Source organism: Silene latifolia, chromosome 1 (genome assembly GCF_048544455.1).
Source record: "Silene latifolia isolate original U9 population chromosome 1, ASM4854445v1, whole genome shotgun sequence".
Taxonomy (NCBI): Eukaryota; Viridiplantae; Streptophyta; class Magnoliopsida; order Caryophyllales; family Caryophyllaceae; genus Silene; species Silene latifolia.
The window spans coordinates 174195800-174221897 of record NC_133526.1 but is presented as its reverse complement, the minus strand read 5'-3'; the positions used below and the strand labels follow the sequence as shown (position 1 = coordinate 174221897).

The 26098-nt window shown below is 38.5% G+C and overlaps 1 non-coding gene across 1 annotated transcript; it reads right to left on the bottom strand.

Moving 5' to 3' along the window:
- Nucleotides 1-1956: 1956 nt before the first annotated feature.
- On the bottom strand, nt 1957-2063 carry LOC141621462 (small nucleolar RNA R71). The gene has a single exon (XR_012532354.1). It is a non-coding gene; the product is annotated as a small nucleolar RNA R71 (small nucleolar RNA).
- Between the last annotated feature and the right edge of the window lie 24035 nt (nt 2064-26098).

Genomic DNA, 26098 nt, shown 5'->3' with positions numbered 1-26098 from the left:
TCAGCTAAACTAGTCAATCGACAGCCCCCCTTAGTCGATCGACCAACCCACGACAAGCAGAAGCTACTGTATACTGCAGCTCAGTCGATCGACCGGTCACCTCAGTCGATCGACCACACCGCTACTCAGACGAGAATTAAAAGATCGAGAAATAGCAAGCCTATAGTACATTAGGTTTTGGAATAAGAACTATGTTGTATTCTATATAACGTAAGCTAGGTTATTCAGTTTTGGCATCTAGTTTTAGCATACACTTCTTAACATAATTAAACATTCATTAGTTAGATTATTTTCCGTCAATAAAGTTACTCTTTTGCAATCGGTTTTTCGATCCTTTTCTCTGCAATTTCAGTATTTCCTCTGTTCTTATTTCAGTTCCATTGCCTTTTTATTGTTCATTGATATAGAATTGCTAGTTAGTATCCAAAGCCAATTATCGTTTATCGCTATTTGTTATTTGATTACTTCAAGCATGAATTCAATAGTTTATTTCGTTATGATTATTGTTATTTTTATCAGTATCATGAGTAGCTAAATTAATTGTGCTAGGATGTAGGGGAATTATAGTGTAGGCGGCATTAGAATTAGGGAGCCCTAATCGCGTGTTGGTCGATCGACCACCCTACCCGGTCGATCGACTGACCTCGTGAGTTTCATCTCGTTTTAATTGTTTTAATTGTTATATTTGACGAATCGAATGCATGCGACTAGTTGAATGCTTGGTATAGAACTGACCCATTAGATCGAAAGATAGGGAAGGTTATTAGACTACCAATTAAAATGACTAAACTTTGCTGAGATCGAAAGATAGGTATCGTTTATATTTTTAGTCACTTTTCAGGACGAAAGTCAGTATTAGTGGTATTAGGGACCTGTAGCAAGATCGAAAGATGCTGCTTGTGAGAGTGGACCGAGAGGACCTCTTATTTTCCCGTCTCACGAGATTGATTTAGACCTACCTAATTTGCTGCCGCCGAAACTATAGTGAACCGACCATCCTTGCACCCTTTTAAAATCTGTTTTTATCCGTCTTTTTAGTTTATTGTCTTTTATTGTCCTTAGCTATAGATCAAATCAACTCAACCCCCCCCCCCCCCCACATTTCTGTTACCTTAGACCGAAATTAAACAACTAGAAGTTACGTCTGTCTCTCTGTGGTTCGACCCGACTGCCGCTAGCTATAGTTGTAGTTGGAGATTATAAATTTATTTTTGACACCTCACGACGGGAATCAAATTTAGGCGCCGTTGCCGGGGAGGCAATTGTTCTAATTTTTAGTTGTCTTATTTTTAGTCTTTCTTAGTTTAAGGGACATCCGTTCCTTAAACTTTTCTTATATTCTTTTTGTAGTTTCTTCTTATGCGCAGGTCATAGGGTGGTGAACAAGTACCGTTCAATCCTGAGATTGAGAAATCCTTGCGTAAGTTGAGACGATCATCAAGGGTATTACCGACAGAGGAAGAGCTGAGTACTCTGTCTACTTACTACGAGAACGAGATGTTCGAAGAAGATCCACCTACATCTCCTGCTTCTACTTCTTCAGCTGAGATAGTCACTTCTCCAGACATTCCAATCATGGCTGAAGAAGCAACTATAGAAAGTCATTCTGAGCCGACAGTTGCAAATCTTTACAAGGGGTTCGAATTACCTGGAGCTGATAGGAAATTCGAACCGAAGCCTTCCTATATCAACTTGGTTGAGAGAAACCAGTTCGGGGGTGCTGCAAATGAAGATGCAGCCAAGCATATGGAGATATTTATTGATTATTGCTGCTTTATACCCCCGCCGACCGGTGTGACCCAGGACCAGATAAAGGAGACTATGTTTATATTCTCACTGCGTGATGATGCAAGGGAGTGGTACAGAGATCTGGATCGAGCTGCTCATGTGATCACCGACTGGAATTCTTTGGCCCTGGCATTCTACAAGAAATACTTCTCTGCCTCGAAGACAAATGCCATTAGAGCTCAGATCACGAGCTTTAAACAGGGACCTGATGAGAAATTTCATGAAGCATGGGTCCGTTTCAAGAAGCTGGTGCGAACCATTCCGCACCATGGTTTCGAAAAATGGAGTCTTTGTAATCAGTTCTATAACGGGTTGTATGACGATCAGAGGGCTATTTTGGATGCTACAGCCAATGGCCGATTTGCTGAGAATATGGGAGAGACTAAGGGGTGGAAGATCATTGATGACTTAGCCACCCATAAAGCTGAATATAGGAATTCGAGAGGCAATCAGAGAAGGAGTGTTGAATCCCTTTCTGTAGCTGTATTAGAGGCTCTCACAGCGAGGTTTGACAAATACGAGTTGGGGGGAGCTTCAAAAGGAGGGATGTATCATGTGAATGCTGTTTCAGACGGTCCTTTCGTCTGTTGAAGATGTGGAGCTGAGGGACATGTTTCAGAAAATTGTCCTAGTCCCTTCGAGTCTTATGCTGCCTTTCAAAATTACAGGTAGACAAACACGTACTATGAGCCGAATGTCCATCCCAACTTGAGGTGGAGTAACCAGAATGTCCTGAATCCGACTCAACCTCCACAGCAGCAGCAGCAGCAGACTTATGTGCCTCCTCATAAACAACAATAGTACCAAAAACCTCCCTATGTGCCACAGCAACAACAATCCCAAAATTCTGAGTTTGCTGAGTTGAAGAATATGTTGCAAAAGGAGTCCCATGCTAGAGAGGCCGGGATGAAACTGCTAGAGAGCCAAATTGCTCAATTGGCTAGTAAGAATACCACTCGAGCTCCGGGACACTTACCGACTCAAACTGACCAAAAGGAGACCCTTAATGCCATCACTTTGAGGAGCGGGTCTACCCTGGAGGGGTCTGCTATGATTGAGGATGCCCCTGAAAAAGATAAGTCGGAACCGAGTCAAAACAAAGCTGGAACAAACAAAGGGAAGAAAAGGCGTCTACCAGGTATATCAGTCGATCGACTGACATACCCGGTCGATCGACTGAAGCGCGCAAAGAAACAGCTTCTAGAACTGTAGAACTTAGTCGATCGACTGACCTAACCGGTCTATCGACTGGAACCGCTGCTGATGGTGAACAATTTTGTCCTCCAATGCCCGATAACTTGAGGGATCATTTGTTTCGGGGTACGACTGCCCCGAAAATATTGAGGCCAGACCCGACTGCTGATGGGTCTATTCCGGTTCCGAAGTACGACCTAATGTCGGTTAATGGCTCACATTTGAGACGGTCTGAAGAGGGTTCAAGCTTCAATAAGGAGAAGGTGGTGGATTTTCAGCCTAAATCCATCGACGCCGGCATGCGAGATTTAGAGGAGAGGGCTAAGTTACTTCTTAAAACCCCCTATCCGGAGAGATTGGTGCCGACGAAGGAACAGGTATCTTTTAATAAATTTGAAAAATTTATTCTTAGCTTGAATGTACAAGTTCCTTTTCTCGAGTTAGTAAACCAAGTGCCCGCTTATACTAAATTCATTAAACAACTTTTATCTAAAAAGCGGTCACTTGAAACTGTGCATACTGTCGCACTTACTAAAGAGTCGTGTTCTTATCTGACCCACACTGCACCTCACAAACTAGAAGACCTAGGTAGCTTCTCCGTTCCTTGTAGCATAGGAACCTTTTCTATCGAAAAGGCGTTATGTGACTTAGGAGCCAGTATAAGTGTAATGCCCTTGAGTCTTGCTAGAATGCTCAAATTGACTAGGTTTGAAGTGACCGACGTGACAGTACAGATGGCTGACTGAACTGCGGTCCAGCTAATAGGAGTCTTAGAGGACATTCCCGTGCAAATAGGGAAGTTCTTCTTCCCTGTTGACTTCGTGGTGCTTGATATGCCTGAGGATGCCCATATTCCTATCATATTGGATAGACCATTTCTGCACACTGCTGGTGCAGTCATAGATGTAGGCTCGGGAACCTTGACCTTCAAAGTAGGGAAGCATTCCATTGTTTTTGCCCAACCCACTTAGAAGAAAGACCCCATGTGGCATGTGACTTGCAATACGGTTTCTGAAAAGAAATCCTACTTTGTGCTTCCTGATATGCCTGTCTCTATTCCTATTCCTGTCGTAACCCCTCCGCCCCAGACTGGGAGCAAATTGGACGAAGATTCATCTATTTTTGATATTGCAGGAGCTGGTTTGGGGAAGGAAGAGCCGCATGTTGCTCCAGCTGTGAAGGAGCCAATCATTTCACGAGGCGGTCTTGGTTGCCTTAGCTATGGCACTGATGAGGAAGTTGAAGATGAGCCAGTCAGAGTAAGGGAGTCCGACTTGGACTTTGATGAGCCGAAAGAAGTCATTGATTGGGGAGATGATGAAAGTGTTGATCCGTTGAGCCATGCGGATGCTGAAGTTAAGAAGGGTGCAGCTGAGAAGATGAGCACCGTTGAGGCTACCTCTTGTGGCCAGAAGCCGACCAAGTGGGCCATACCATGGCCGTTCTTGATCAACTACTAGTTGATCACATGTTTTATCAAAAACCTTTATTTATTTGCTTTTGTTAGACTTTCTTTTTATTGCTTTTGTGTGAGTGAGACTTCGCATTTAATTTTATTGCTTAGGAGTTTTTAAGCACTTTAGACTTTAGTTTGGGTTTTGCGCAATTTTGAGCGCGTATTATTGTGCACTTGCAGGTTTTTAGACCTCATTAGCTCAAGTAATTGAGCAAATACGAAGAAATCAGAAGTTACAGCAGTATTTTTCAGTCGATCGACTGGTCTGCATAGTCGATCGACTGGTCTGCAGTTTCCAGGAGCTACTGTTCCTTTCGCCTTGGTCAATCGACTGAGTGATGTGGTCGATCGACCGCCCTGCACTGCAGTACCTGTTCACGACCTCTCCCCTGCTGTGTTTGGTCGATTTGCGGAATTGAGGGAGTTTTCAACTCCACTTTATCTTTCGTCATATTATTTATTTCTTCTGTTTTTGTCAATTGTGCACATAATTATCGCTTCATTATTGTTTTCTCGATTTTATGCGTAGTATTTGTTTGTCTTTCAGGTACTTATTGGTAGCATTGCTGGCTACTGAAACCTCCTAGCTCACGCTGGTTTGGGGAGGTTTCCTTTTTCTGCGCTTAAAGTCTTGTGAGTTTCCGATTTTTCACTTCTTGTCATATTTATTTATTTATTTTCTCGCAAATTCCCGTTTCTCGTTTATTTCATTACATGATTTTGCACAATGGGGACATTGTGCGATTTGGTTTGGGGAAGGGTTTTGCGTCGCATATCATTTGCTTGCATTCACGTTTACATTTTGTTTTGCATTGTTTATTTCATTTCTCATATATACAAAATTCAAAAAAAAAAATTGAAAAATTTCATCAAAATTCAAAAAAAATTGCACGTTTATTTTAGCATATAGGTTGAGTCGGAACGGTAGTATTTCAATGATGACATTGCATTTGCATCTGTTTTATGCCTAAGCCTTGCTAATTGACATGTTATTAGTAGAATCAATTGCATAGTCTACGAGTTTTTGTTAAATTATTTGCTGAACTTGAGACTTGACTTAGATTTTTGGCAAGCTACATCATATTTCTGAGATTTAGAGCTTATAACTGGTGTCATCTGTGACCGGTTTATTAGGAATGTGAGTAGTACTCTTTATAAGGCATGTTACATAAATGTGCATAAATATGAACTTAATCTGCTTAATACTTGTATGCATTCGGTTTGTGGTTTGTTGACACATGTGGTAGAGGTTTTCTTTTTTTCATTTTCGCCCATAAGCTCCACACTTCCAAAAATAGCCTTTTTGTCCCGTTAACTACATCCTACATATAGCCTGCCCTTGTCAAGCTAGTAGTTTACGTTTTTGGGATTGTTACTTCGTTTTTGGTGGTATTTGCTCGATCGAGATGTTGTTGGGAAAATGAAAAGAAGGAAAGAAAGAAATAGAAAAGAAAAAAGAAAAAAGAAAAGAAATAAAAAAAATGATTCGAAAAAGAAAGAAAAAACGAATGTTGTACTGTTCATTGCAGTCAATCGACTGCTCTACTTGGTCGATCGACTGTGGTCCGAAAAGAAATCAATTCGCATAATTCAAGCCTTTATCTTATGGCGATTTTTGCTCCCATGTTGCATTAGTATCTTATGGGGAGTTGGTTGATTGCTTTATACCGGAGATTGTGAGATTTGTGCTTGCTATAGAACCATGTCGTTTGAATTTTGAGCAAGAAGAAGGATGTTGTCATTTGGCTTTGTTAGGTACTAGCTTGATCACCTATACCTCCTCATTTCCATAAAATGTTTTGCCTCTTCTTACCCATTACCTCACATATCCATATTACCTCGGCATGTGTCATGGTCATCTGTTCGGTTGGAATGCATATGTACGGTTGTAGAGATTACTTTCATATTATATTGCAGGCATGTTCTTATAGGTCGTAGTTAGGTGAGAGTCACTACAAAATGAATTCTTTCTATCTTATACGTATATTCACCTGTGTTTATGAGTGATTTGAGCGACCCGCGAGAGTCCAATTTGATAAGTCTCTATAGTTGACGGTTCAGAAATTTCTAACGACTCCATAACTCGTTTGCATGATTAATTTGCTAATTGATTGTTGGTTATTGCATTAAATTGGTTTAGGCTTTACATGTTGCATTTCGCTCTGAGATTGAACTCGTTCCACTAGGTTTTAGGACCGAGTCTAGTTCTTGCTTGGGGACAAGCAAGGGTTTGGTTTGGGGAAGTTTGATGCGTGTCTTTTATATGATGTTTTACATCCTATTTTACACGCATTTCAGAGCTCAATTGTGTAGTTTTATGCTACTATTTGCCCCATTTCGTCTACTTTCGTATTTTTATGTAATATTGCAGATTTATGCGAAAATGAGTAGATATTGAGCCAAATCCGTCCATGAGTATCTTGCATAGCATTTGACGTGAATTACTTACTCAAGGAACGAGCTTGGTGCGCATTTCGAGGCCCGAAAGACAAATCCACGAGAAGTTAAAAACGGATTATCAGCTAAACTAGTCGATCGACAGGCCCCCTTAATCGATCGACCAACCCACGACAAGCAGAAGCTACTGTATACTGCAGCCCAGTCGATCGACCGGTCACCTCAGTCGATCGACCACACCGCTACTCAGACGAGAATTAAAAGATCGAGAAATAGCAAGCCCATAGTACATTAGGTTTTGGAATAAGAACTACGTTGTATTCTATATAACGTAAGCTAGGTTATTCAGTTTTGGCATCTAGTTTTAGCATACAGTTCTTAACACAATTAAACATTCATTAGTTAGATTATTTTCTGTCAATAAAGTTACTCTTTTGCAATCGGTTTTTGGATCCTTTTCTCTGCAATTTCGGTATTTCCTCTGTTCTTATTTCAGTTCCATTGCCTTTTTATTGTTCATAGATATAGAATTGCTAGTTAGTATCCAAAGCCAATTATCGTTTATCGCTATTTGTTATTTGATTACTTCAAGCATGAATTCAATAGTTTATTTCGTTATGATTATTGTTGTTTTTATCAGTATCATGAGTAGCTAAATTAATTGTGCTAGGATGTAGGGGAATTATAGTGTAGGCGGCATTAGAATTAGGGAGCCCTAATCGCGTGTTGGTCGATCGACCACCCTACCCGGTCGATCGACTGACCTCGTGAGTTTCATCTCGTTTTAATTGTTTTAATTGTTATATTTGACGAATCGAATGCATGCGACTAGTTGAATGCTTGGTATAGAACTGACCCATTAGATCGAAAGATAGGGAAGGTTATTAGACTACCAATTAAAATGACTAAACTTTGCTGAGATCGAAAGATAGGTATCGTTTAGATTTTTAGTCACTTTTCAGGACGAAAGTCAGTATTAGTGGTATTAGGGACCTGTAGCAAGATCGAAAGATGCTGCTTGTGAGAGTGGACCGAGAAGACCTCTTATTTTCCCATCTCACGAGATTGATTTAGACCTACCTAATTTGCTGCCGCCGAAACTATAGTGAACCGACCATCCTTGCACCCTTTTAATATCTGTTTTTATCCGTCTTTTTAGTTTATTGTCTTTTATTGTCCTTAGCTATAGATCAAATCAACTGAACCCCCCCACATTTCTGTTACCTTAGACCGAAATTAAACAACTAGAAATTACGTCTGTCTCTCTGTGGTTCGACCCGACTGCCGCTAGCTATAGTTGTAGTTGGAGATTATAAATTTATTTTTGACACCTCACGACGGGTATCAATATCCATTTCTAGTCCATCAAAATTAAGCACAATGCCCATATTTGGCATTCAAACTCACCAAACCGAACCGAACATACTCCTCAATAGATATAAATAAAGTATAGGAGTGACACCTCCAACAAACATTTTTCCATTTTTTTCAAATTTTTTCTTCCTTTATTTTCGGTTTCTTTTTCTTTCTTTTTTTTCTTTTTCTGTTTTTTTTTTCATTTTTCAATTCTTTTTTTATCTCATCCTCCTGCTTTCCTTTCTACCAACTCCAATTCAATATAATACAAACCAAATTCGGACCGATAAAATATACCGCAAAAATATACACTAAACTAGCTTGACAAGGCAGGCTAAATTTGGATGTAGTTAAGGGTCAAAAGGCAAATTTGACTAAATGTGGAGTTTAATAGGTAAAATGAAAGAAAAGGGGAATGTAAGCACCTCCCTGCATGTGACACCAACCACTAACCCGAATGTATGCAGGTAATAAGCAATTGAATTTCATATACGAGCAAATTAATGTTACATATTATGCAAGGAGTATACTGCTCACAATCCTACATGAACTGGTCATAAATGACACCAGTTTATTAAGCTCTAGTTCCTTAGAATTTATAAGTAGTTTGCCAAAATTTCAGGTCAAGTCTATTCGTTCAGCTAAATTTGAACATTAACTCGTAGATATGCAGAAGACAAAACTAGAAGATATTAATTAATCGCACGACTTAAGCAAAAGGACAAATTATAGTGCAATTTCATCATTGAAATCCACCGTTCCGACTCAACCTATATGCAAAAGTAAACATGAAATTTTTTGAATTTTATGAATTTTAAATTTTTATGAGATTTTTGATTTTTATAAAAATAAACAACAATGCATACGGAAATTAAACGTGATAACAGAAATGCAATAAAAACATAAATGCAGACACAGATATGGATGCATAACCTCCCCAAACCAAACCGTACAATGCCCTCATTGTACTCACAGATAAGGAAAGAAAATGCAAACTAAAAAGAAGAGAGAGTGGAGATGCGGAAAACTCACAAGAATACGTGAAGTAGGGACCTCCTCAAACCAGCCAGCAACATGGGAGGTCGCAAACAGCTGCTGTGAACCCCCGCAATAACGCGGAAAATATAACTTATAAAAAGCGGAATTTTAGGAAAATTTTGAAACTATTAAAGTTTATAAAGCGCGGGTTAATAAAAATCTGAAAGACAAATAAAGAATGCGGAAATAAAGATTAAATTATACAAACGCGATAGTCAAAGGTGAGGGAAAATATATCCCTCGAATGACAAAAGATAAAAGGGGAGTCTAAACAATCCTAATAAACCAACTACTAGTCCAAGGTTTAGCTCTCGCTAGCCCACACGTCTTCCCCACGTAAGCATCTTCACAACCTGTCATTCATGTAAACATGAACGCCACAGTCAGTGGGGAGTAACTCAAGATTCTCCCAGCCACAAAATGTCGAAACACAGATAAACAAGAACATATTAGAACATCATGAATATAACCATTTGATGCAAGCATTGAGATATGAGACTAACATTCAAAACATGCGTAGTCAATCATAGATAAAGCATATGATAAATACATATGAGACAATCTAACTAAAACGTCATAAATGATAATTCAACTATAAACACGATAGAATATCATATGTCACGTATAAATAAGATTAACATCATAATACACGTGAATGGAAACCTTAACCATGAACTTTGAAAACAGAATAACATACAATACACGAAATGGGACTACTAACATCATATAATAAGCAAAGCATCCGGCTCAAAGGCTACCTTTAAAGCATGTCCGAGACACAAGTCCTTAAGTACCTTGGCTCAGCGGTTACCTTTAAAACATGTCCGAGGCACGACCTCTAAAGTATATGGCTCAGCGGTTACCTTTAAAACATGTCTAAATACTACAAACAAGTGCCCGACTCAGAGGCTACCTTTAAAACATGTCCGAGGCACAACACATAAAGTATCTGGCTCAGCGGTTACCTTTAAAACATGTCCAAATACTACAAACAAGTGTCCGACTCAGAGGTTACCTTCAAAACATGTCCGAGACACAACAAAAAAGTATCTAGCTCAGCGGTTACCTTTAAAACATGGCTAAATACAACAAACAAGTGCCCGTCTCAGAGGTTACCTTTAAAACATGTTCGAGGCACAACAAACAAGTATCTGGCTCAGCAGTTACCTTTAAAACATGGCCAAATACAACAAACAAGTGCCCGACTCAGAGGTTACCTTTAAAACATGTCTGAGGCATAACAAACAAGTATCTGGCTCAGCAGTTACCTTTAAAACATGGCCAAATACAACAAACAAGCACATAGAACGGGATTATTAATGTCACATTCATAATTATAGCTTGCATCTCACCATAAGTACGGATGGGAACATCAATCCCAACGACCTTATCGCAACTAGAGGGCCTATGGCTCACCCCTAGTATCCGATAGGACCAAGACTCAGGGACGGGATGATTAATGTCACATTCATATTTATGGCCTGCATCACCATAAGTACGGATGGGAACATCACTCCCGACGATCATACCGCAACTAGAGGGCCTATGGCTCACCCCTAGTATCCGATAGAATCAAGACTCTCACAACCGAACAATACTAGACATTATCTAGAATACGACTCACTACAAGTAACTATTTGTAATAAATATTTCATACAAGTATTATATTAATGAATATTTCACTTCATAATTTAACATGCCGGTTGAATAAAATAAATAAAATATAACAAGAAGTAATAAATATTTTACGTTATGTGAAAATTTACGGAATACAACAAATCTAATACAAGTTAAAAAAATGAGCCCAAAATTTAGGACCAAAAGAGCCCAACAATTTGGACCATAGGAGCCCAACAAATAAAACCGATTGAATCCAATAATTAAAGCCTAATATGTAAAAGAACGATATTTATGAGCCACGTTATACGAAACACGAGACAAAACGTAAACAAACAAAAATCCGAACCACCCATAAGCATATACGAGTCAACAAGAGAAAACTTTGGTCATGATACGAATAAAAAGCATAAACAACCATCATACACGAAGGATAAATATATTTATAGAACTTGAAACAGTAAAACGGGAGCCATTTACTCATACGGACTCCGAATCGAGTGATTCAAGTGGCTAAACCACCTAATTTTTCGTCGCCGGTCCATCTGTCATATTTTCAATGGTGTTGGTGGTCGTCCCGGTCAGGTATGACGGGTGTCCAGGCTAACACGGGTGAGTTTGAGACGGGTTTCTAAGCACGAGTAAGGCGGCAATCGTCCCTAATAGTTACCCAAATCATACATGTATATACACATGAGACGTAAATTAACAAGTTGGCTTAAATCACCCAAGAAAACAGCTCAAAACAGTCCACAAAATACACCCATCAACAATCTATACACATGGTTTCTAGACAATGTGTGAAGCCGTATTAAGACAATATTTTAAGCATGAAAGGGGTGAAATTTCACACATACCATCAACCCATTACATACTTAGACATACAAAGGAGCCGGGAGTCAACTATTTGGTTCAAATTATCCGTTGGATCGACTCAAAAACAGTCCACAAAAGTCACTCATCATCAACTTATATATACATGGTTTTTCTAGCAAATTCATGAGGCCGTCTTAAGACAAGTTTTTAAGCATGTTACAAGGCCGAATTCATCCAAACAAAAGACCATATTCATTCATGTATATGCACACAAGACGTGAGTAATCAAATTGACTCGAACCAACAACAATTTCAGCTCATAAATCGCGTCCAAAAACACCCAAAACAGTCCACAAAGTTGACCGAAAAGAGTCCTAGCAGACGCCTAAAACATATAGATTGAAGTCATTTTAAGACGAGTTTTCGAGCACGAAAAAGGATGTCATTTCTCTCATACAAACAACCCAATTGAAGGAACATATTAAGCTCAATTGAACTAATGCATATTAACACAAAAAGAGAACAAAGGGAAATGGAACATGGTGTAAGTTAGCTAGGCACTGATTACTCAAGGAAACATAAGAAGGCCTACAGAAAATATGATTTGTTCCAAGGTCATCTCAACTGCCAATGGCTCCTCTATAACGAGGCACAACAAATTTGCTCAAATAAAATGCATACAAACCACACTAAAACAACAAATTACACCAAATCCACTAATCTTTATCTTTCAGCTAAAAATTATCATTAATCACATAATTACGTACTAATCCAAAATTAAAGATCCAAATCACATAAAAAAAATATCCGAGATTCGACAAATAAACAAACCAGAAATCCGCGCAAACATACAAACTAACTACTCCAACAGAAATAGTATTAACATATCAAATGGATTGAAACATGGCATCAACGAGGAACATTAAAAAAAAATTAATACAGAAGAAAGAATTAAGAGAAACTAAGAAGAGATTTACATATTCAACCACACACATGAGAGGGACATAAAGAACCAAATTTTGCGACAAATAAGAGTATAAAACCGGGTAATAAGGGCGAAATATCGACACTTTGTCGAGTAACCTATCACCGTTACTTTAAACACTCCATATTCTTCGAATAAACGGTCCCCAAAGTTTGAGTCTTCCACCGGGTCTTCGAAACCTTCATTAAAGAGCAAGAAAACGAAGGGGTTGAGGCAAAAACCGAAACTTTTATAAGACGGTGAAAAACGAAACCATCACAAAAATGAGACTTTATTACCTTGAAAGATGAAGGAGGAACAAAGGAGGAGAACGGTACAAAAATTAAGAGGAATGGTGAAGAAATGAGGCCGGGATCTGTGTTACAAGGGTACGAAAATGGCGTTATAAGAGCTTTGTCTGAAATATTTGGTTTGTTGCTGGTGCAGGTGTTTTGTTGCTGTGACAGGAAATGCGAAAAGAAAGGGTAAAGGGGGTCAGTGGGTTAGGATTGGTCAAAAAGTGTGAGAGAGTGTGTAAAAATATTGTTAATTTAGTGAGTGGTAATAAAGGTAGGTAGATATGTGTTGTTGATACGGGATTGGTCGAGAATAGATTAGCCTCACATGTGAAAATGTGACGGTCTATAGCAAGACGGAATAATGTCTCGAGTCTATATTAACTTAAGAAGGAAACTAATATTATTTCTGTCACTATTATTACTGTCCGAATAAAATACGTATTTTTATATAAAATAAGCTTTTATATATTACTTTTATAAAAATCGTGTTTAAAATAAATAAATTAAATTAATTAGTTTAAAAATATAAAATAAAGTCATTAAACTGTTAAATAAATTATAAACGTCAAAATGAGAATTTCGCGGGTGTTACATTCACCATCTTTTAAAAAGTTTCGTCCTCGAAACTTGAAAATAGAAATGAAAGGGTTTAAAATAAAACTGGACTTTTTGAAATCGGCAACCAAAACATTAAAAGGTTAGTTATTGTAAAAATTAAAAGTTCCTTCAAAATTTTCAAGTAAAATTTTCCAACAGTACCAGATTCTCATCGAAGGAATGGAAAGGCTCTCGTTGCGCATTCAAGAACATCACACTCCAAATTGAAGACAAGGTCGAAAATCAAATCCTTTACAGAAATCCAAAATCAGAATACTTTCGAAAATATTTATGAAGAGTTTCCAAGGTATAAATCTCCTTCATGGAACGAAATTGCTCTTGTCGTGCACACAAGAGCGTTAACTTTCCAAGTCAAAGACAAGTTTAAAACAAAATTATTTGCCGACAAGTGTAGAACAAGTTATCAAACGTTTCTAATAACGGGTTCTAACATCCTATCAACGTTAAAACCAATTGAAAAAGTAATCCACTCAAATTTTCTTTTACAAAAGCCAAAATAAAAATAAAAGTTTCACTTTTAAAACTCAAAAAGGAGTCAAGTCCTTGAAATTATAACATCAAACTTTGACAAATAAATTATAAATGGATCAAAGTTAGTTAGAAATTGAGCAAAATTAAAAGTAATCTCGGGTTTAGAAATTAAAAATCAATAAAAAGAAGTTATACTCAAAGAACAAAAGAGAATTAAATCAAATTTTCATTTTCAAACCCTTAAAATAGGTAAAGTTTTGTAAAAGCGATATAAATTTTTAAGAACGGACCAAAATGGTGGTTTGAAATGTTTAGAAATTGTACGAAATGGAAAAACAACTTAGATATTACGTTTACAAAGCACGCTAAGAGAATTTAAACTTAACCAAACAAAGAGCTATGATGAATTTTCTAGGGGTAAGAGTCGAAGTAAGGTCAACAAGGATGTCAAAGAAAGATTTTTTTTTTTTTATAAGCTAGACTAGAATTAAAAAGGGAAAGCACAACCAAAAGAATAGGAGATGCATGGACGATAAAGCTTTTGGTCAAGGAACAGGGAAAGGTACAAAGGTGAATCGAGAGGAAAGATTCACAACAAGAATTCCAAGGGTAAGACGGAAAGAATGATATGAGAGGAACTCCCAAGGTAAAACAAAAAGGAGTTTAGAAGAAGGATGGGTATCACGGGATAAAAGTAAGACAAGTTTGATCAAGGATAGGAAACACACCTGAAGCGGTGTCGGGAGGAACGACGGCTCCGACTTGATTCGCGACACGAACGACTCCTCTAGGCTCAATTTCCGGATCATGAGGGGGAGAAGTCTTCTTCTTCTCGGGGCAATCCTTGATGAAATGACCGGGCTTCTTGCAAAGGTAACACTTCAAGGGCATATCGTAGCATCCAATTCCGGGGTGATAAGCTTGCCTACACTTGAAACACTTGCGGGTCTCCTCAGGGTTGTCTTCCGACGAGGGAGTTTGTCCACCTTGCACTTGTCCTCTTGGAAAAGGCTTCTTCTTCCTCTTAGCAGATGACGAAGATGAGGGCACAAAGGATCTCTTGCCACGGGAGTTAGGACGATGATTTACTTGAGCATTGGCATCTTGTTGATTCCGGAGAATTTGAGTAAGGGCTTCCATGATAGTATTTTCCACCTTGGTTGGTCGCACCATCTTCTCAAGACACCAAATAAATCAATCAAGTTAGCACCTAACAAATAGCATACACAAAGGGACTACCAACTTAGGTCCTTAGTTCTACCCATCTCTCATCCATTGTTTCAAGGTCAAGTTCAAACTAAGTTTGGGGTACACGTGTGTGCGTCGGGAGCAATAAAGCCTCTGATACCAACTGTGAACCCCCGCAATAACGCGGAAAATATAACTTATAAAATGTGGAATTTTAGGAAATTTTTTAAACTTTTAAAGTTTATAAAGCGCGGGTTCATAAAAATCTAAAAGACAAATAAAGAATGCGGAAATAAAGATTAAATTATACTAACGCGATAGTCAAAGGTGAGGAAAAATATATCCCTCGAATGACAAAAGATAAAAGGGAAGTCTAAACAATCCTAATAAACCAACTACTAGTCCAAGGTTTAGTTCTCGCTAGCCCACACGTCTTCCCCACGTAAGCATCTTCACAACCTGTCATTCATGTAAACATGAACGCCACAGTCAGTGCGGAGTAACTCAAAGTTCTCCCAGCCACAAAATGTCGAAACACAGATAAACGAGAACATATTAGAACATCATGAATATAACCATTTGATGCAAGAATTGAGATATGAGACTAACATTCAAAACATGCGTAGTCAATCATAGATAAGGCATATGATACATACATATGAGACAATCTAACTAAAACGTCATAAATGATAATTCAACTATAAACACGATAGAATATCATATGTCACGTATAAATAAGATTAACATCATAATACACGTGAATGGAAACCTTAGCCATGAACTTTGAAAACCAAATAACATACAATACACGAAATGGGACTACTAACATCATATAATAAGCAAAGCATCCGGCTCAGAGGCTAACTTTAAAGCATGTCCGAGACACAAGTCCTTAAGTACCTTGGCTCAGCGGTTACCTTTAAAACATGTCCGAGGCACGACCTCTAAAGTATATGGCTCAGCGGTTACCTTTAAAACATGTCCAAATACTACAAACAAGTGCCCGACTCAGAGGTTACCTTTAAAACATGTCCGAGGCACAACACATAAAGTATCTAGCTCAGCGGTTACCTTTAAAACATGTCCAAATACTACAAACAAGTGTCCGACCCAGAGGTTACCTTTAAAACATGTCCGAGAAACAACAAACAAGTATCTGGCTCAGCGGTTACCTTTAAAACATGGCCAAATACAACAAACAAGTAACCGACTCAGAGGTTACCTTTAAAACATGTCCGAGGCACAACAAACAAGTATCTGGCTCAGCGGTTACCTTTAAAACATGGCCAAATACAACAAACAAGTGCCCGACTCAGAGGTTACCTTTAAAACATGTCCGAGGCACAACAAACAAGTATCTGGCTCAGCGGTTACCTTTAACGCATGGCCAAATATAACCAAAAAGTACAACAAACAAGCACGTAGAACGGGATTATTAATGTCACATTCATACTTATGGCTTGCATCTCACCATAAGTACGGATGGGAACATCAATCCCGATGACCTTATCGCAACTAGAGGGCCTATGGCTTACCCCTAGTATCCGATAGGATCAAGACTCAGGGACGGGATGATTAATGTCACATTCATATTTATGGCCTGCATCACCATAAGTACGGATGGGAACATCACTCCCGACGATCATACTGCAACTAGAGGGCCTATGGCTCACCCCTAGTATCCGATAGAATCAAGACTCTCATAACCGAACAATACTAGACATTATCTAGAATACGATTCACTACAAGTAACTATTTATAATAAATATTTCATACAAGTATTATATTAATGAATATTTCACTTCATAATTTAACATGCCGGTTGAATAAAATAAATAAAATATAACAAGTAGTAATGAATAGTTTACGCTATGTGAAAATTTAAGGAATACAACAAATCTAATACAAGTTACAAAATGAGCCCAACATTTAGGACCAAAAGAGCCCAACAATTAAAACCAATTGAATCCAACAATTAAAGCCTAATATGTAAAAGAACGATATTTATGAGCCACGTAATACGAAACACGAGACAAAACGTAAACAAACCAAAATCCGAACCTCCCATAAGCATATACGAGTCAACAAGAGAAAACTTTGGTCATGATACGAATAAAAAGCATAAAAAACCATTATACACAAAGGATAAATATATTTATAGAACTTGAAACGGTAAAACGGGCGCCATTTACTCATACGGACTCCGAATCTAGTGATTCAAGTGGCTAAACCACCTAATTTTTCGACGCCGGTCCATCTGTCATATTTTCAGTGGTGTTGGAGGTTGTCCCGGTCAGGTATGACGGGTGTCCAGGCTAACACGAGTGAGTTTGAGACGGGTTTCTAAGCACGAGTAAGGCGGCAATCGTCCCTAATAGTTACCCAAATCATACATGTATATACACATGAGACGTAAATTAACAAGTAGGCTCAAATCACCCAAGAAAGCAACTCAAAACAGTCCACAAAATACACCCATCAACAATCTATACACATGGTTTCTAGACAATGTGTGAAGCCGTCTTAAGACAAAATTTTAAGCATGAAAGAACTGAAATTTCTCACATACCATCAACCTATTACATACTTGGACATATAAAGGAGGCGGGAGTCAACTATTTGGTTCAAATTATCCGTGGGATCCACTCAAAAACAGTCCACAAAAGTCACTCATCATCAACTTATATATACATAGTTTTTCTAGCAAATTCATGAGGCCGTCTTAAGACAAACTTTTAAGCATGTTACAAGGCCGAATTCATCCAAACAAAAGACCATATTCATTCATGTATATGCACACAAGACGTGAGTAATCTAATTTACTCGAACCAACAACAATTTCAGCTCATAAATCGCGTCCAAAAACACCCAAAACAGTCCACAAAGTTGACCGAAAAGAGCCCTAGCAGACGCCTAAAACATATAGATTGAAGTCATTTTAAGACGAGTTTTCGAGCACGAAAAAGGATGTCGTTTCTCTCATACAAACAACCCAATTGAAGGAACATATTAAGCTTAATTGAACTAATGCATATTAACACAAAAAGAGAACAAAAGGAGATGGAACATGGTGTATGTTAGCTAGGCACTGATTACTCAAGGAAACATAAGAAGGCCTACAGAAAATATGATTTGTTCCAAGGTCATCTCAACTGCCAATGGCTCATCTGTAACGAGGCACAACAAATTTGCTCAAATAAAATGCAAACAAACCACACTAAAACATCAAATTACACCAAATCCACTAATCTTTATCTTTCAGCTAAAAATTATCATTAATCACATAATTACATACTAATCCAAAATTAAAGATCCTAATCACATAAAAAAAATATCCGAGATTCGACAAATAAACAAACCAGAAATGCGCGCAAACATACAAACTAACTACTCCAACAGAAATAGTATTAACATATCAAATGGATTGAAACATGGCATCAACGAGGAACATTAAAAAAAAATTAATACAGAAGAAAGAATTAAGAGAAAGTAAGAAGAGATTTACATATTCAACCACACACATGAGAGGGACATAAAGATCCAAACTTTACGACAAATAAGAGTATAAAACCGAGTAATAAGGGCGAAATATCGACACTTTGTCGAGTAACCTATCACCATTACCTTAAACACTCCTTATTCTTCGAATAAACGGTCCCCAAAGCTTGAGTTTTCCACCGGGTCTTCGAAACCGTCAGTAAAGAGCAAGAAAACGAAGGGGTTGAGGCAAAAACCGAAACTTTTATAAGACGGTGAAAAACGAAACCATCAAAAATGAGACTTTATTACCTTGAAAGATGAAGGAGGAAGTAAGGAGGAGAATGGTACAATAATTAAGAGTAATGGTGAAGAAATGAGGCCGGGATCTGTGTTACAAGGGTACGAAAATGGTGTTATAAGAGCTTTGTCTGAAATATTTGGTTTGTTGCTGGTGCAGGTGTTTTCTTGTTGTGACCGGAAATGCGAAATGAAAGGGTAAGGGGGTCAGTGGGTTAGGATTGGTCAAAAAGTGTGAGAGAGTGTGTAAAAATATTGTTAATTTAGTGAGTGGTAATAAAGGTAGGTAGATATGTGTTGTCGAAACGGGATTGGTCGAGAATAAATTAGCCTCACATGTGAAAATGTGACGGTCTATAGCTAGACGGAATAATGTCTCGAGTCTATATTAACTTAAGACGGAAACTAATATTATTTCTGTCACTATTATTACTGTCCGACTAAAATACGTATTTTTATATAAAATAAGCTTTTATATATTACTTTTATAAAAATCGTGTTTAAAATAAATAAATTAAATTAATTAATTTAAAATTATAAAATAAATTCATTAAACGGTTAAATAAATTATAAACGTCAAAATGAGAATTTCGCGGGTGTTACAGCTGCAGAACAGCGTCAGAAGAAGCTAATCAGAACAAATCTACTCGATCGAGAGGGAAAAGGACTCGATCGAGTGGAATGGGCTGCAAAAGGTCTCGATCGAATGGTCATTATTTGTGGATGCTCGATCGAGAAGAAGAATCGTTCGACTAAACACTCGATCGAGTAGAATGGCACTCGATCAAGAGCTCTCTATTGTGCCCTCTCCAAGGCGACAGTATGACACCTGTAAAGACGCAAAAGCAACCACAAATACAACAAAAGACCAAGTCTGAATATTGTTCCGCAGAGTCTATGGTTTAAAAACCAATTTTTACACACACAACTGAAATGTAAAACAACTAAAAATTTAAACTCCGGGTTGCCTCCCGGGTAGTGCTAGTTTCAGACAGGTCCCAGCTCCACCATCTTTTTCTTCATCCAGCCATTTCAATTAACCCCAGTCAAAACATCTCAAAGCACGTAACAACCGATCAAATAACTGCGCATGTGCTACACAAAACTGTAAGTAGCACCATAATAAAGAAAGAGCATATGAAAGCAATATAAAGTACTATCTCAGCCTAATAAATTTTCGATGACAAATACGGTGAAACATTATTAAATTATTTGTCCAACCGGGAGGGGATAGAGCATCAAAATAAAAAGCAGAAATCATATGAGATAGTGTACTATTAATAAACAATAATGAAATTATCATTAACTACCTCAGGTTGGTTGCTCCTAACATCGGAATCGTTGACAAAAGAGTATATTACCTCCTCCGTGCTAGGAACAATCACTGACTCAGCTGTCTTCTCATTCCCCTCCTTGGTGGGTTCTATCCCGTAAATCGCAGCCTCCAAGGCATCCAGCTCGGCTTTGAAAATGGGGGATTCACCGTAACCATTGTCTTCATCAAAATCGTCATCCAAAACGAACCAAGATGACATTTCTGTTGGGGTTGGTGTCCTTAACAGTTAGTGCAAGGACTTATAAATCTCTAAAAGGATCAAAGGGCATACTTTTGGTATTATTATCAGTTGATCCACGTTTATCAATAACGGTTGGCTTGCTAGATAAGTTTGACGTTATTGTCATACAGATGGCGGTGATCAACTGGTCCCTAAAAGTCACACCTATAGGATACGTTTGAGAGATGTGACAAGATGAAAATACAGATCATGTAGATGCCAATTTTGACTAACCAGTTAGTCCGAGTTATTTGACTAGTAATTAGTCAAAATGTGATGTTGAGATATTATATTTAATACGGATTAAATAAAATGGGCTAAGGCGAATTAAACAGTTAATTCGTAAATTAAATATAAACGATTATATTTAATTAATGTATATTGAATAAATTATACAATATTGTCTTTGTCGGACATGTATTAATATTTAGACTAATCCGTGTTATTAGTCAATGTATTAATAACCGATAACCGATGACAGTTTATAACAAAACCCGTCATATACATTTTAAGCGGAATTGATCGGACCACGAGTTAATAATGAGGAGAAAGTGGAAAGCCCACTCCCTCCTCCATGAGACCCGCGGACCGAGGCAACAAAAGGAGAGGCTCCCTCTCCTTCTGACCTAATCATTCATTCTCGAAAATATTAGGGTTTCGGAACATTTTCTCTAAAATTCCTAGATCTCACATCGTAAAACCTCACAAGAGCTTTCTCTATATTGCAAGTCAATTAGAAAGCATTTCTAGCACAAGGGCATAGTCTCAGACGGTCTTGGGTGCAACAATTAGGAGGAAATCTCTGTTGATTTCTGTTCTTTACGCCGCACTACAAAGGACCCGAGGTTGATTCTTAATCCTTATTGTTTCTTTGTTGTTTTTCGTTTATGACAATATTTCACATGCTAAATTTACGTTATAATCCTAAATTTAGAGGGTCTTATACGGATATTACCCCACAAGTGGTATCAGAGCGAGGCCACGTAAATTTTCATTGTGATTTTTCATAAAACGATTTGAAACGGTTGTTTTTGTCTCGAAAACCGTGCCTTGTTTACACGGTTGAAATTTTTTTTTGAAACCGTGACATGTTTTACACGGTTATTTCATCTTGTTTTCGATTTGTTTTTATGCATATTGTTGTTTTATACGGAGATTATAACAATATGTCAAGTTTTGTCAGATTGTAAAATTGTTTTTATGCGTTTTTGATCAAACTTGAGATTGTTTTGATATATCAAATCGTTTTCACGAGGGTTTTACAGTTTTCAGCCATGTTTGCATTCGATCGAGCGTATTTCTACTCGATCGAGTGCTATTCTGTCTTGTTTTTACTCGATCGAGTCCTTGCTGTACTCGAACGACCACTTTTAAAACCCTGACTGCTCGATCGAGACCTCCTCGTACTCGATCGAACAGTTTTGCTGATAAAGGTCCTCGATCGACCTCGTGATTAGTCGATCGAGCACCTTCTGATTGGCAAACCCCTCGATCGAATGGCAGCTTCATTCGATCGAGCCCTTTTCTTCCTCGATCGAGAACTTGTGTCCCTGGATCGAGGGATTTTTTGTTCTGGCAGCTTTGAAAATTTATTCTTTTTGCTTTAAATTTTCTTTTGGCCTTAATATGTACTTTATACGGATATTGTACACTCGCTATGATTGTGAAACGGTTCACACACGTACCATTGAGTTATTTTAAAGCGTATTTATAGTAACGGATTGTATAAGATTAAAATTAAACTGATAGAAGCGGTTTTATCACATGAATTTTAATCGTTAAAAGGTGGTTTGGATAAATTTAACATAATTACGGAATTATGTCACGAATAAATTTGTTTTAGTTGATGCATTTTATTTATCGTTAATTTTGAATGCTTTTGAATGCTTTTTATTACGTATTTTTTTTTACAATCTGTTGTAACTTAGTGTGGCCTTAGTAGAACGTGTTACCGTAATGATGGAACACGGTCTTGGTTGTATTTTGAGATCTCGTATCTCCGTTTTGGATTTTTCACTTGTAATTACAGTTTTAATTAGAATGTAAATAGGTTTATATTTGTAATTTTAAATTGTAATTTTTGAGAAGACCAAAGATGGAGACCGGATGCTCACTCCCGCTACATGGATCAAGATGGAACATCAAGACAAGCTTCTCGGGTCCAACGGTGGATTCCAAAGTTGTTTTATGTTCTTTTTATTAGGATAGGCCACACTAGGAATTTTTATTTACGTATTGCATTCTTTTATTTATTTTTCCGTAACGATAATATGCATCATATTCCGCCTAAATACCAAACCACCTAATTATTGCATGAAAACTGACACATTTAGAGGTCACGAGTTAGTTTTCTTTGACATTCTCATGTCACACGATCTATGCTAAGCCATCACCTAAATTAATTCATTCACGCAAACGCTAGTTATTCGTTCACTTAAAATGAATTATAATTAAGTTGATGGGATCTTCCTCGTATAAACCAAAATTGAGAACGGTCTTTATAGGTCAAACTCCAATGAGTCCCTTCTTCGTCGGTAGGCATAATATGACCCCTTCTACGTCGGGTAAGTTGGAACCGATTGACCTATTTTATCTCAACACTATGGTCACTCGTACGATCCTGTGACTATGGTGGACTATAGATAGGATTTACGGAAATCTATCGACCAAGAGTTCTTCCGGAAGAATTAGCTAAACAGTTGGCTTATCAATTTACAGAAATTGAGTCTTGGGATCACTTGTATCATTCTTGAGGGAGATCAATTATGCAAGTGTGCAAGTCTACACGTTAAAATGTATTTTTAAATAGACTTAAATCACCTCGATGAGTTGCTTATTTCGTTTTTATTTTTCTTTCTTTTCAGTGTAGATCACGAACTTTTAAACTGCTAAAAACAAATGGCTGGTTCTACAGATAACCCAATGCCAAGTGCCACATTGGACCGTGAGTCCTGGCCGGATCTTCATGAATCGATGAATCGGTCTACTCCATCAAGAATGATGGATCAAACTTCGCGGACTGGGAGGCGGCATTACGGAATGCTGCCGCTGCTGACGGGAAGCTCAAATATCTATTAGAGCCCATCCCGGCAAACCCAGGTCCCACGGCTAGAGCTTCTGAAATCACCAAGTTTAATGATTTCTGTATGGAAGCGGGTGCAATTAAAAATGTACTCATTTTTGCAATGGAACCCAATTTGCAGAAACGCTTCATAGCCCATGGTGCAAACAAGATTTTTACCACGCTCACCAAGGAATTCTCGAAAGCACCGAGAATCGTGACCTATGAGCATACCACTCGCTTCTTTGATGCGAGACTCCAGAAGGGCCAACCAGTTAGCCCACACATTCTCAGCATGATTGAGAATGTCGAGAAGCTGGAGACCTTTGATTGTAAGATCAGCGAGAACATTGTGATCGACCGCATGCTTCACTCACTCCACGATGGTTTTTCGCAATTTAGAGCGAATTACTATATGAATGATTTGAAGAAAACTCCCCATGAACTGCACTCCCTCCTCGTACAGACCGAGAAGGACATGAAGTTCAGTGGGAGCATGAAACAGGATGTTCTCGTTGTGTCAAACAAAGGCAAGGGCAAGGGCAAAGCTAAAGCAGACCTAACAGTAGGTAAGGCGAAGTTCAAGAAGTCGGGTACAGGTAAGAGCGGTCCTGGTGAGTCGAGCACCTCATCAGGCGCGACAAAGAGCAAGAATGAAAACATGGAATGCCATCATTGCCACAAGACTGGGCATTAGAGGCGTAAATGTCCTGTTTATCATGAGGACTTAAAGGCAGGTCGTGTTAAACCTGTTGGTATGTCTTCTTCTTCTTCTACTTTTATTCATATGATTGAGATTAACCACGCAAGTTACGGAACTTGGGTACTTGATACTCGGTTGTGGTTCTCATCTCGTGTAATCATGTGCGGGGCTCAAACATCGAACCCCTCGTAAAGGGTGAGGTGGACCTGCGTGTCGGGAATGGAGCACGAGTGGCTGCCGTCTCGAGGGGAACATATGTGATCCAGCTTCCTAGCGGATTTGAGTTATTTTTATATAACTGCTATTATGTACCCAGTCTTTCTAAAAACATTATTTCTGTTTCTGCACTTGATAAACTTGGTTTTTCATTTGTAATAGAGAATAATACTTGCATTTTCTCATTACACGATATGATTTACGGCAAGGCAGTCTCCATGAATGGAATTTATGTTTTAGATCAGACAAGCGAAATATTACACGTAATGAATAAAAAGTTAAAGGTTGGTGACAAAGATCAAACGTATCTATGGCACTGCCGCATGGGACACATTAATGAGAAACGCGTAAAACAGCTCATCAAGAATGGAGCTATCTCGGCCTTTGATTTTCAATCATTTGGCACGTGTGAATCATGTCTCATCGGTAAGATGACTCGTATTTCCTTCAAAGGTGTTGGAATGCGCGCTGCTGACCTATTAGGACTCATACACACGGATGTATGTGGACCTATGTCAATCACCGCACGAGAAGGCTATAGGTATTTCATCACTTTCACGGATGATTTAAGTAGATATGGCTATGTCTACTTAATGAAACATAAAAGTGAATCCTTTGAGAAATTCAAAGAATACCAGAATAGGGTACAGAACCTATTGGGTAGAAAGATTAAAACACTACGTTCAGATCGTGGTGGCGAGTATCTTTCTCACGAGTTTGATCAACACCTAAAGGACTCGTGGGATTGCCTTACGCTTAACTCCACCGAACACCTCAATTGAATGGTGTGTCCGAACGGAGAAATTGAACACTACTTGATATGGTTCGATCCATGATGAGTCACACGGTGTTGCCGATTCATTATGGGGTTATGCTCTTATGTCACCGCTCTAATACTTAACCAAGTCCATCTAAAGTCATGTGACAAGACTCCATATGAACTATGGAAGGGAACGGTCCCTAACTTGTCCTTTATACGGGTTTGGGGCTGCGAGGCTTATGTCAAGTGGAGACACGAGGATAAGCTCGGCCCGCGATCGGTCAAGACGTACTTTATAGGTTATCCTAAAGGAACGCTTGGTCATTACTTTTATTCGCCAACCGAACAACGTGTTTTTGTTGCGGCTAGTGCGACATTCTTAGAGAAGGAATTTCTCGAGAATGCAAAGAGTGATAGAACCTTCGAACTGTCGGAGATTCCAGAACCAAGTACCGAGCAACTATTGGAGGAACCTATTCCTTCAATCCCGGCTGTGGTTAACATTCCTGAGGAACCTAGGAGGTCGGGAAGAGTCTCTATTCCTCCGGACAGATACATTGGTATGGTCGAGGAACATGACATAGATGACGTTCTACTCTTAACGAGTAGTGAGCCCACAACCTATAAAGGTGCCATGACTAGTTTCGACTCAAAGCTATGGCTTGAGGCCATGCAATCCGAGATGGACTCTATGTATGAGAACAACGTGTGGGATCTTGTTGACTTACCTGCTAAGGTTCGTCCCCTTCAATGCAAATGGCTTTACAAGATAAAGCATTCTGTGGAAGGTCAACAAGATATCTATAAAGCACGACTAGTTGCT